This window comes from Petromyzon marinus, chromosome 62 (assembly GCF_048934315.1).
Source record: "Petromyzon marinus isolate PM22_M1 ecotype Great Lakes invasive population chromosome 62, UKy_Petmar_22M1.pri1.0, whole genome shotgun sequence".
NCBI classification, from domain to species: domain Eukaryota; kingdom Metazoa; phylum Chordata; class Hyperoartia; order Petromyzontiformes; family Petromyzontidae; genus Petromyzon; species Petromyzon marinus.
This window is the reverse complement of record NC_133728.1, coordinates 12,133,503-12,147,185: the sequence shown is the minus strand read 5'-3', so window position 1 is coordinate 12,147,185 and position 13,683 is coordinate 12,133,503. Positions and strand designations below refer to the sequence as shown.

Here is a 13,683-nt window from a genome sequence, read left to right as displayed (position 1 = left end):
TAAATGATGTCACGCGTTTTTGGACGATTTTCGACCCCCCCCCTCCCCCCATCGTCACACGGCGTCACAAAAAATCAGACCCCCCCTCAAATATGACATCACAAAGCTCTGCCCCCCAAACCCCCCCCAAACATAAAACATGCTTCAAATCGCTTTAAACTATTGTCATTGTAGGGCGTATTTAATGTGGCACTGCACTCTGTTGTCGGAGAAAACATTTATTAAAAAGGCTAATTTGTTAAGTAGAACGTGTTGCCTATATTTATTTAAAGTTGCGCATTTTTATGTGACGTCACATATCTCAAACCCCTCCAACCCTCGTCACACATCGTCACAAATGTCTGACCCCTCCGCCCCTAGGTGCGTGACGTCATTTATGGACGGCCCCTTACTTGTTTATCTGTTGATTGGGGGCCCCCTTGTGACCGACTGGGCCCCTATACATCGCATAACAATGCCACATACAGTAAGCCCTGAAATTGCTTTGCTCCCGCAACCGAACGGCCGTGCTGGGTGGATAGAGAGAAAAGGCGGCGTGCGATTTAATACCGTACACTTGCATCACTTTCAACGACCGCAGAGAGATCGAATCAGCATCCTTTGGTATTGCAAGCCCAGAAAGGGCTGGCGTGGGTGTGTGGCGTTAACTGAATGCCACTTCCTAATATGGGGTCACATCGCATATATGGGGGAGGGGGACGACGACTCCCCCCACCCCGGCAACGAAATTTGGCCTCGCATCATTTCGTTCCACCTTTAGCCTCACTGCCGTGGTCTTCAGAGTGCACGGGCACGAACTGTGCGAGTCGAGTGCGAGTGAGGAGTTGAAGCTGCAGAGGAGGTAAAGGGAGTCGTGGGCTCGGTGCGGGACTGCAATCGCTGCTGCTGCTCTTCTGTGTGTGCCGTGGTGGCTGCAGGGGTCACTTCCTTGCCATGGTTAAACATAGAGCAACATGGACACAATCAGGTTTGCGACACAGCGTGGGAGTATGACAGAGACACGGTGTTAGAGTGTGTGACTGTGCCTGAGACACAGTGTGAGACAGTGTGAGGCAGAGTATGAGAGTGTGTGTGACAGAGACACGGTGTTAGAGTGTATGGGTGTGCCTGAGACACAGTGTGAGACAGAGAGTGTGAGATAGTGTGAGAGTGTTTGAGATGAGTCTGTGGGTGAGAGTGTGTGAAAGTATGTGAGTTAGTGTGAAAGTGTGTGTGAGTGGGGCACGGTGTGAGAGTTTGTGAGACACTGTGTATATGAGACAGTGTGATAGTGTGTGTAAAGTAGAGTGTATGAGAGTGTGTGAGTGAGACAGTGCGAGAGTGTGTGAGAGAGTTTGAGGATGTGAGACAGTTTGAGAGTGTATAAGATAGTGTGAGAGTGTGTGAAACAAAGTATGAGAGTGAGAAACAGTTTAAAAGTGTGTAAGATAGTGTGAGAGTGTGTGAGACAGTGTGAGTGTGAGACAGTTTAATAGTGTGTGAGATAGTGTGAGAGTGTGAGACAGAGTATGAGTGTGTGAGTGTGCCTGAGACACAGTGTGAGACAGAGAGTGTGAGATAGTGTGAGAGTGTTTGAGACAGTTTGAGAATGTGAGACAGTTTAAGAGTGTATCGGATAGTGTGAGAGTGTGTGAGACAGAGTGTGAGAGTGTGAAAGATAGTGTGAGCGTGTGTGAAACAGAGTATGAGAGTGTGAGACAGTTTTAAAGTGTGTAAGATAGTATGAGACAGAGTGTGAGAGTTTGAGAGTGTGTGAAACAGTGTGCGAGTGTGTAAGACAGTGTGAGAGTGTGAAAGACAGTGTGTGTGTGAGAGAGTTTGAGAGTGTGAGACAGTGTGAGAGTGTGATACAGTGTGAGAGTGTGTAAGATAGTGAGAGTCTGTGAAAGTGTCAGAGTGTGTGAGTGAGACAGTGCGATAGTGTGTGAGACAGAGTGTGAGATAGTGTGAGAGTTTGAGAGTGTGTGTGTGATACACACTGTTCGAGTGTGTGAGTGTGCCTGAGACAGTGTGAGACAGAGAGATAGTGTGAGAGTGGTTGAGACGAGTCTGTGGGTGAGACAGAGTGTGAAAGTACGTGAGTTAGTGTGAAAGTGTGTGTGAGTGGGACACGGTGTGAGAGTTTGTGAGACACTGTGTATATGAGACAGTATAATGTGTGTAAAGTAGAGTGTATGAGAGTGTGTGAGACAGTGCGAGAGTGTGTGAGAAAGTATGAGACAGTTTGAGGATGTGAGACAGTGTGAGAGTGTGTAAGATAGTGTGAGAGTGTGAAAGATAGTGTGAGAGTGTGTGAACAGAGTATGAGAGTGAGAAACAGTTTAAAAGTGTGTAAGATAGTGTGTGAGACAGTTTGAGAGTGTGTAAGATAGTGAGAGTCTGTAAAACAGTGTGATAGTGTGTGAGACTGAGTGTGAGAGTGTGTGAGACAGTGTGAGATAGTGTGAGAGTCCGGCAAAACAACCCCCTACCTCCTCGTGGTGCCGGACGGACAACTCTGTCGTGGACAGTGCTGTGGGGGGAGGTCCAATCTAGATTGGCTCCTCCCCTCATGGCATCTGTGTCCACCACAGGGGCTAAACGGGGGCTCTGGACGGGTGCGAGGGGCTGGTAACCCCTCCAACTTCAATTAATTACCACTAAACCACGAATTACGTATATAACTAATAACCTTGTGCCGGAGGCCCCGGGGGCCAGGCTTCTATGACGTCTCCTGGCCAAACCCCAATTGGCGAAGCCAGGAGATTGAATATCTACCCTCGAGGCTCCTCCAGAAACAACGAAAAACCACTACGGGTGGCCACATGGAATGTTCAAACGCTTACTGCGGAGGAAAGGCTGCCACTCCTCTGTCGGGAGCTGGACCGGTACAGCGTGAATCTGTGTGGCATTCAGGAGGTCCGGTGGACCGGCTCTGGCTCCTGCCACCATGAGGGGTGGACAGTCCACTACTCGGGGCAGCAGACTGCCAAACAACAGGGTGTGGCTCTTCTTTTGAAGAAAAGAATGAAGGGGGCGTGGGAGCGTGGCGGTGAGGTGTGGGAAGCTGTAAGCCCCAGGCTACTTTGGGCTCGCCTTCCCATCAACCAGAGGCGAGGAATGGTGGTCGTGGTTAATTATGCCCCCACTGAAGATGAACATCCGTGGAGGGATGCAGGCAAAGCCGATGAGTCAGATGCCTTCTATGACCTCCTGTCACAGATGCTGGCTAAAATGGCCCCTCGGGATAGAGTCATCACGTTGGGTGACTTCAATGCCCGAGTTGGTCATGATGCTGGCACCTGGTCTGGAGTAATTGGAGGGCATGGGTCAGATCAGCTCAATAACAACGGTAGGAGGCTGCTAGATTTTTGTGCAGCCCATGGGCTTGTTATTACCAACACGCTGTTCCGGCATCGGCGCATCCACACATCATGGATGCATGCCGGGTCCAAGCAAGAACATCTGCTGGACTACATAGTGACGGACCAGCGGATGCGAGCCCATGTCCTTGACACCAGGACCTACCGTGGAGCTGATCTGCCCTCTGACCATCGACTAGTCATCTGTAAGATGCGCCTGCCATTCTTCCACTCCGGTGGTAGGTGTACACCCAGGACCCCATTACAACCTAAAGTGGCCTGGTCTCAGTTATCTGATGAAAGCTGCAAGCGAGAATTTCATCATCGCTTGCGGCTGGGATTGGCATCGTCCCCGACTCCTCCTGATGTCGAGGGTAAATGGGCGAGGTTTAGGACTGACTCATTCAGCTGCAATGGCTGCTTTGGGTACGCGGTCCAGACCTCCCCAGAGACCCTGGCGGACAGAGGAGGTGTTCAGGATGGTTGAGAAAAAGCAACAGGCCCACTGTCAACGGCTACAGAATCCCACGTCAGAGAATGAGGAGGCTTACCGCAGTCTTCGCTCGGAGGTTCGGAGAGCCGTGAGGCACTGCAAGGATGGGTGGTGGTCGCGGGTTGCTGAGGAGATGGAGTCTGCCTCAGTGGCCCGTGATCACAAATCTCTATTTAACTCCATCTAAAAAGTAACCTGCAGCGCCACACCTATTACCATCATTAGGGGAAAAAACGGTGATCCAATCTCCGACCCCCAGGAACAGGTTTGAAGATTTGCTGAGCATTTCTGTGAGGTCCTGGGGGAGGGAAAATCCCTCAGCCAGGAAAACATCTATAGGAATAGGTTTTACCCTTTTAACTGGCACAAAAACTGACACCTTTATTCAAGGCATCATGTTTGCAATAACCACAACACAAGCAGTCAAAATGCAAAGAAAAAAAGACAACTCTGATAATAATATGCACTGTCCTTGAATTTGATTGGTCCACACCCGAGACGGCTTTTCTTAGAGCCTAATCTCCATTGGTGTTGGACCAGAAGACGCCAAAAGGGCGTACAACTCAAAAACAGCGCACTATCAGAGTATTGAGGGCTCGGGGTGAGCATTTACATTATGAGACCTCCTTTGCTAGTAACAAGATATAGGAATAGGTTTTACCCTTTTAACTGGCACAAAAACTGGCACCTTTATTCAAGGCATCATGTTTGCAATAACCACAACACAAGCAGTCAAAATGCAAACAAAAGAGACAACTCTGATAATAATATGCACTGTCTTTGAATTTGATTGGTCCACACCCGAGACGGCGTTTCTTAAAGCCTAGTCTCCATTGGTGTTGGACCAGAAGACGCCAAAAGGGCGTACAACTCAAAAACAGCGCACTATCAGAGTATTGAAGGCTCGGGGTGAGCATTTACATTATGAGACCTCCTTTGCCAGTAACAAGATATAGGAATAGGTTTTACCCTTTTAACTGGCACGAAAAAACTGACACCTTTATTCAAGGCATCATGTTTGCAATAACCACAGCACAAGCAGTCAAAATGCAAACAAAAAAGACAACTCTGATAATAATATGCACTGTCCTTGAATTTGATTGGTCCACACCCGAGACGGCTTTTCTTAGAGCCTAGTCTCCATTGGTGTTGGACCAGAAGACGCCAAAAGGGCGTACAACTCAACGTGGCACAAAGTGAGGATGACCCTGCTGAGGCTGCGGTGCCTCAAATATTGGAATAAGTCACCCCCTGTGAGCGGCTGGCTGAGGTGCCATCTGTTGAGGAAGTACTGAAGGCGATCCGGAGTCTGAGACCAGGAAAGGCAGTGGGCAGAGATGATCTCTCAAGCGAAGTGCTGAGGGAGGGTGGCGTTTGTGCACAGACTGCCCTATATGACATCACAAGAACAGTCAGGACCACTGGACGGGTTCCGCAGGATTGGAAGGATGCCCTGGTGGTCCTCCTTTTTAAGAAGGGGGACCGCACAGACTGTAACAACTACAGGGGCATCTCCCTCCTCAGTGTGCCGGGAAAGGTCCTGGCAAGGATTATTCAACATCGCCTTGCCAGGCACGCTGAGGAGAGGCTTGCGGAGCCCCAATGCGGTTTTAGGAAAGGGCGGTCCTGCACAGATGCCATATTTTCTGTCCGTCTGCTACAGCAGAGGTGTAGGGAATTCCAACAAGACCTACATCTCTGCTTTATTGACCTGGTCAAAGCCTATGATACCATCAGTAGGCCTGGGCTCTGGGTTGTTCTTCGTGCTTTTGGAGCACCTGACCCTCTGCTCACGATCATTAAGGACCTTCATGATGGTGAGCAGGCCCGGGTAAAACTACGTGGCCGGGAGTCAGAGCCATTCCCTGTACACCTTGGGGTGCGACAGGGATGTCCTCTGGCTCCCACATTATTTAACATCTATTTTGACCAAGTAGTTCGTGAAGCCTTCAATAGCTGAACCAGGGGAATCTCCATATGGTACAGATTTAATGGGAGGCTGATCGATGCCCGGGTGCGGTCAAGGGATGGCTCCCTATTGCTCAACCACGTTATGTATGCCGATGATTTGGTAATAGCTGCTCATTCAGAGGAGGAGTTGGAGACGCTGCTGCTGAGACTGGAGCGTGCCACTAAGAGGTGGGGCCTTACCATCAGCCCCACCAAAACTAAGCACCTGCCTGGGTATTTTGTACCATCGGACACTCCACCCCCACAACTCCCAATCGGTGAAAGGGCAGTTGTGGAGAGAGTGGAGAGTTCCCCATACCTGGGCAGTGTGCTTATGACTGGCTCTAGTTTAACAGCAGAGGTCTCACTCCGAATCAGTCGAGCGGCAATATCTTTTCATCGGTTGCGTAACACTGTGTGGAAGCTACCTGGTCTGTCGCTCCGCACTAAGCTTCAGGTCTTCTCGGCCACGGTCATTCCCTTCCTTCTCTATGCTTGCGAAACGTGGACCCCCCTAATGGAACATCTTCGCCGGTTAGAAACATTTAGGCTGGCCTGCCTATGATCCATCCTGGGTTTAATCAGACTGGATTGTGTGAGGAGCTCACAAATCCATGAAAGATCTGGGCAAGGTCCCATCGGTGAGCTCCTCCGGCGGGCAAGGCTGCGATGGCTGGGTCATGTAGCCCGCATGCCCAGCCACCGCATGCCGAAACAGCTTTTGTTCGGCCGGATTGAGGGGGCTAAATGGGCGCGGCACGGGCTAGAGAAGAGATGGAGTGATGTGGTACAGGAGGACGTGGAGCTGAGTGGACTTGCCGATGACTGGTACCAGCGGTGTCAAGATCGGCCTCTGTCAGGGAGGCTCTTGAAGGACGCTACTGAGCAGTTAGAGGTAGTCGCCCTCCAACAACAACGGAGGGCGGAGGAGCGATGCTCACAACGAGCGGAGCGCCGGGTGGCTGAAGCACAGCGGGTTGGCACAGTAGGGGGCACAGGTGGTGCATCAGCCAGTCATCTCAGTCAGTCGACCCGTGGCACCTGGGTCTGCCCCGTGACCCCCTGCCAGCGGGCGTTCGACACTTCACATGGCCTCAGGGTGCACATAGCCTGGCACAAGCGTCGTGGTGACGTCAACGCCACTTAGTGGTGAATGGCGGTTGTTGTGTTGTTGATAGTGTGAGAGTGTGTGAGACAGTGTGAGACAGTTTGAGAGTGTTGTGGGACAGTGTGAGAGTGTGTGAGTGAGATAGTGTGAGAGTGGTTGTGTGAGCCAGTGTGAGAGTGTTTGAGACATTGTGAGATTGCATGAGGCAGAGTGTGAGGGGAGAATGAGGCAGAGTGTGAGTGAGACATTGTGAGAGTGTGTGAGACGCGTGTGTGTGAGACACAGTGTAAGTGTATGTTTAGACACTCTGTCTCGCACACACTCAACAATAACAACCGCCATTCGCCACTAAGTAGCGGTGATGTCATCATGGCACTTGTGCTAGGCTTTGTGCACGTTGAGGCCAAGTGAAGTGTCGAACGCCCGCTGGCAGGTCACAAGGCAGATTCAGGTGCCATGAGTCGATTCACTGAGATGACTGGCCAATGCACTACCTGTGCCCCCTACTATGCCAACTTGCTGTGCTTTCGTCACCCGGCGCTCCGCTCATTGTTGTAAGCATCACTCCTCTGCCCTCCGTTGTTGCTGGAGGGCGGCTGCCTCCAACTGCCCAGCAGCGTCCTTCACGAGCCTCCGCCACAGAGACCGATCTTGACACTGCTGGTCCCAGTCATCGGCAAGTCCACTCAGCTCCACGTCCTCCTGTACCACATCAGGGGGTTGTCATCATTCCCGAGTCCTCCTGATGTCCAGGCAAAATGGGCAAGGTTTAGGACTGTGGCTCATGCAGCTGCAGTGGCTGCGTTTGGATACACGGTCCAGATCCCCCCAGAGACCCTGGCTGACAGAGGAGGTGTTCAGGCTGGCTGAGAAAAAATGACACGCCCAATCTCATCGTCTACAGCATCCCATGTCAGAGAATGAGGAGGCTTACCGCAGCCTTCACTCGAAGGTTCGGAGAGCCGTGAGGCACTGCAATAATGGGTGGTGGTCGCGGGTTGCTGAGGAGATGGAATCTGCCTCAGTGGGCTGCGATCACAAATCGCTCTTTAATTACATAAAAAAAAAACTTGCAGTACCACACCTATCAGCATCATTAGAGGAAAGAACGGTAATCCAATGTCTGACCCCCAGGAACAGGTTTGCAGATTTGCTGAGCATTTCTGTGAGGTCTTGGAGGAGGGGGAATCCCTCAGCCTGGAAAACATCACGCGGCAAAATGGGGATGATCCTGCTGAGGCTGTGGTGCCTTGAATATTGGAAGATATAGTTACCCCCTTTGAGTGGCTGTTTGAGGTGCCATCTCTTGAGGAAGTACTGAAGGTGATCCAGATTTTGAGACCAGGTAAGGCACCGGGCAAAATAATCTCCCAAACGAAATATTGAGGGAGGGTGGCGTTTGTGCACAGACTGCCCTACATGACTTAAATACAGTTTGGCCACTGGACAGGTTCTGCAGGAGCATCTTTCTCCTCAGTGTGCTGGCAAAGGTCCTGGCAAGGATTATTCAACATCGCCTTGCCAAGTACGCTGAGGAGAGGCTTGCAGATCCCCAATGTGGTTTCAGGAAAGGGGGGTCCTGGACAGATGCCATATTTTCTATTCGTCTGCTACAGTAGAGGTGGAGGGAATTCCAACAAGACCTACATCTCTGCTTTATTGACCTGGTCAAGTCCTATGATACCATCAGTAGGCCTGGGCTCTGGGTTGTTCTTCATGCTTTCGGAGTCCCTGAATCTCTGCTCACGATCATTAATGACCTTCATGATGGTTAGCGGGCCTGGGTAAAACTACGTGGCCGGGAGTCGAAGCCATTCCCTGTTCACCTTGGGGTGTGACAAGGATGTCCTCTGGCTGCCACATTATTTAACATCTATTTCGATCACATAGTTTGTGAAGCCTTCGATGACTGTAGCGGAGGAATTTCCATATAGTACATATACAGTGGGAGGCTTATCGATGCCCATGTGCGGTCAAGGGATGGCTCCCTATTGGTCATCTATGTGTTGCATCGTATAATCACGCGCAGACTGAACTTATTGTAAGGGCTTTCGCCATTTATTATCACGGTTTAAACACTCGGCTCACACCAGGGGTAGGTGTTCTCTATACTCGGTCCTTCCCGTGGACCCCCAAGCTTTACTCATCATAACCTCGGCTATCCCTGGGGCTCTCTCATTCAGGCCGAGATGGGGGTTCATCCAACAACGCCCGGCCGAGGAGAAAAGAACCCCACTCTCTCTCAGCCAATTCTCAGACTTCTTCGAGCCCTACTCTCGGCTATTTCTTCGGCTCTCCCATTCATCGACCCTGGACGGAGGTTCAGCCAACACCATCCGGTCACAAGCGGGAGAGACCTCCTTCAGCCGATCCACACTCCGGGCTCTCACAATGACCACGCCTTCGTCACGGGATCCCCCTTAAGTACCCCTTGGGTGGCTCCTCCCCTTCACTCGGACCCGCCCCTGTTCTCGAAGGTGTCTCCTTACAGTGCTCATGACATGACGTAATCACACCTTACAGTGCACATGACATGACGTCATCACAAACTCCTCTACATCACCCTCCCCCCCCCGTAAAAAAATATGAGTCATCTCGACTGCGAATTATACTCAATTTGCCACGCATTGGACCCGATGCTTAAAGCTAGCAACGAAAAATCAGAACAATTGTAACAACAACATAACCACATGAACAATAACGATGTGAATGGAGGTGTGAAGGCAGAGCCGTCTGCGGGGGAACAAGAAGGATGATAAGGCAGGACGGCAAGGACAAGGTGACATGTATCTTTTCAACCTAGACGGGTGGATAATCCAGTGCTGGCGGCTGAAGCAGATGTACACACACTGTGGCCGGCAGACCTCCATGACCTCAACAGGGCCCTGCCAAGGGCGATGTAATTTTGGGGACGTCCCAATGGACACCTGTGGACAACGTACCCACGCCTTTTCCCCTTTCACCCATGCAACCTGTTGTATATGCCGGGTATTGAAAATTTAATGAAAATAATAAAATTAATGAAAATTTTAAATAAAAATGCGTTAGTATCCGAATATATGTTAATTGATGTAATTATGTGCATAAATTATGCTAATTATGGGTGTGTAAATGTATTAAGGTATGTAAATGCTTGTGAATAGGCTAATGTACGCAGTTATGGTAATTAGGCTCAACCTCGTTGTCTAGGGTCGTATTTATCAATCGGGATAAGACGATGAATTGTATGAAGTTATGCAAGTGTGATGTAAGTATGCTAGATTAAGCTCGGCTTCGTTGTCTAGGTTCGTATTATCAATCGGTATAATATAATTATTCTCGCTTAACATTTGCTGATTATGTTTTAGTGTTTTATGTAAGGTCTCCAAATTCAAATCTCACCGCAGGATACAGTTCTTATAATTAAGATTATGATGCATGAACTTAGGAAGGCACCACTCAGACACTTCTGTGTTAAGCAATTTTAATTTCTAAACAAAAACATAACACTCTAATACAGCAAACTCTTATGCTTGGAAGTGTCAACACAGTACTCCTGGATGTTCTCCTCATCGATCCATACATTTAACCCTCAATGATCACGTTGTTAACTGGGTAACAGAATAATTGATTTATTCCTTAGAGTAACGCGAGCATATACGGTGATAGGAAAAAGTCCTTAAACATTCATGCAACGATATTCATACGAAGGCAATAAAGAAACATGTCCTGAAGGCAAAACATATACGCAATGAATTTATAGGCAAGATCATGTAACTCGATGGGCAGCAATGCTCTTCACGATCAGCTGATATTTAACACACCACCTTGGAATGGCAACCCTTCGTGAAACACAAACATAACTTATTGGAACAATATGATTTGTCCCGATATGCGTGTTGTGTGTCTTCTTTGCCACTTGTTCAATTCTTTGCGTAAAGTAGACGCCGGGCGATGCGTCGTGAGGGTGTGAGTGTGGGGGAGGGTCATACAAACGGCTTCGTTCTCTCTCTTGCTCAGGGGTGGCCACAGTTTCTGTCCACAGCTGGCTGGAAGAGTCGGCACGACGCTCGCCGTCGGTGTGCGATTGATCCGTCATCAGAGAGTGCCCACAGCTCATCCGCTGGTCGCCGTTCCTCACTCTTGTCTTGGTTCCCAGCTAGTGCTGGTCGGTCTGCGTGTGGGTCGAACCCACGGCGCGCTCGCTGGCTCTGACACTCTTGCTCATGGGCGGCTGGTCAAGCTCTTTCCCCTGCTGGATGAGCCGAGTCAGCACAACGCTTATCTGCTGGCAGCTGGCACCCTTGCTTGGTGGCGCTGGTGGTGCTGCTGCGCGCTCTCTCTCTTGCTCCGTCTCTCTCTGGCGGTGCCGATTGCGCATGCAGATGGTTTTCTGCAATGCTGGCTTGGTCGATGATCGGCTCTCTCCGCCCTTTCTCGAGGTTGATTGCTTGATGCTGAGAATAACTTTCAGCGATACTCTGTCGGTCCATGCCGAACTCAGCACAGAGCATCACCTCGCCCCTCTTCTCTGCGATGCACCACACGCATTGTTGATCTCGAGGCCATGCCCCGGAGCTGGCTTGCTGTCCTCTCCCGAGCTGTCCCTTGCCAAGCTGTCCCTTGTCGAGTTGAACTATGTGTGTCGTGTTGCTGCTTAAATCTCCCCACTGCACGTCTCTTGCGAGAAAAAAAACAGATGCTTACTCCGTCATGCTCTCCCCCCTCGGCTGCCTTTGAATTGCCCCTCTCCCCTCTTCCCTTGGTGACCCCGGACGGGCTGTTTTCCGTCAAGTTTATGCTTTGTTTGCATTCCCAACCCATCTCTTCGTGGTGTCTTCTAAGAGGGAGGAGACGCACCTTTCATACGTAATTATGGCTACCATGTGTTTGCCAAATTGTTGGAAGACAAAGGTGGCCGGGGAGGCTCTGATTTCATGGAATACATATTATCTGGTCTTGTGTGTTTGACCTATTTTCTTGTACCTCTAATGAGCTACCCCAGGTCTAATCTCTTGTGATTATCATTTGGGTTTATGTTTAACCCAGATTTGTATTCTCCCTGTGAGTGTGTAGATTCTTAACGTAGATTTATAAACGTTTAGTTTCATCAATTAATTCATTGGTAGTAGTTATGCAATTAAAAAGAAATAGAAAAAATAACGACTAAAATACTTCTAAATGACTGTATCCACGTAACTCAATGGGCCGCAATGTTCTTCGTTATTAGCTAATAGTTGACGCACTTATCATGAGTCTTCTTGTATGTGTTAATGTGAGTGTTGTTGATCTTCTTGCGTTAAGCAAACGCCGAGGTTGGGCATCCCTTGTATCAAAAAAAGTGTTTGTTCCCTGCGGGTGCGAGGGTGGGCGTGTCTTACAACGGCTTCGTTGCTTTTTCTTGCTCGGGGCGTCGGCTTAGCTGCCCGTCCGCTGGCAGATACAGGCTCTTTCCACTGCTGGAGGAGCTGCGTCGGCACGTTGCTTGTCCTTGAAGATGCTCGATCATGCTTGCCGCTGGTCCGCTGGCAGCAGCAGATGCTCGATGGCGCTCGCCGCTGGTCCGCTGACAGCAGCAGGCTCCTTCCACTGCTGGAAGAGCTCCGTTGCATGTGCTCCCTCCTGCCCCGTGCTCTTTGTCGATGCCCGATTGCGCGTGCAGTTCGTTCGCTGGTGGCAGACACCCTTGCTCGGTGGAGCTGGTTCTCTGTGATGCTGGCTTGGTCGATGCTTGGGCTTTCCACCCTTTCTCCCGGATGCTTGCTCGTTGGTGCTCGTTATTCCATTGCTCGGCTGTAGCTGCTGGTGGGAGCTGGCACGCAGGATAGAATGACTTTGAGTGATACTTCTTCTCTCAGCTCGAAACTCGTGTTTGGTGACACATCGCTACTCGGCAAGTCTCCACATCCCTGGTTGATTGCAGAGTCTCACCCCGGAGCTTGCCGCTCGCCGCCCTCTTCTGTCGCTCACCGAGCTGTCCCTTGTCGAGCTGAACTGTGTGTGTCGTGTTGCTGTTTATATCCGAAAAATCTCCCCTCTGTGCGTCTCTTGCGAGAAAAAAAAACAGATGCTTACTCCGTCATGCTCTCCCCCCGCGGCCACGCCTGATTACCCCCCTCCCCATTCCGTCAAGTTTATGCATTGTTTGCATTCCCAATCCATCTCTTCGTGGTGTCTGCTAAGAGGGAGGGGACGCACCTTTCATACGTATTTATGGCTACCATGTGTTTGTCAAATTGTTGGAAGACAAAGGTGGCCAGGGAGGCTCTGATTTCATGGAATACATATTATCTGGTCTTATGTTTGACCTATTTTCTTGTACCTCTAATTATTAGAGTTACCCCAGGTGTAATCTCTTGTGATTATCACTTAGGTTTATGTTTAACCCAGATTTGTAATGTACCATTAGATGTTACCACCACGATTCCGGGGCTTTTCTAAGCTTTGTTCTCAGTCCATGTCGCCAGGGATCGGTGTTTTATTCACGAGTTATTTCTGATATCCGGAGGTTGGATATGTAGCTTAGTTTGGACTTAAGCTTTCGTGATTGCAGGAACTCATGTACTTTGGTTTATTTGGTGAAGTCACGTAGATAGAAATAGGCAAAGCAAAAACAGGGAGCATCTGTTTTGGTCGCTCTCCGTCCTTCTTCTCTTAGTGACCCCGGGTGGGCTGCTTTACATCAAATTGATGTTTGTTTGCACTCCCAACCCCTGTCTTCGTGGTGTCTGATAAGGGAGGGGATGCACCTTTCATACGTATTTATGGCTACCATGTGTTTGTGTCAAATTGTTGGAAGACAAAGGCGGCTG

The 13,683-nt window shown here is 49.9% G+C and overlaps 1 protein-coding gene across 5 annotated transcripts in view; it reads left to right on the top strand.

The window, feature by feature from the left end:
- The first annotated feature begins 701 nt into the window (after positions 1-701).
- Positions 702-13,683, top strand: part of LOC116955822 (solute carrier family 2, facilitated glucose transporter member 5-like) — a 56,434-nt gene continuing 43,452 nt past the window's right edge. For 3 of the 5 annotated variants that reach the window (XR_012930114.1, XM_076053744.1, XM_032977135.2), the window contains exon 1: positions 702-841. The gene's annotated coding sequence lies outside the window, so the exon portion shown is untranslated. Of the gene's footprint in view, positions 968-13,683 lie in introns of all 5 variants that reach the window. The other 2 variants (XM_032977137.2, XM_032977136.2) reach the window with 2 other exon arrangements.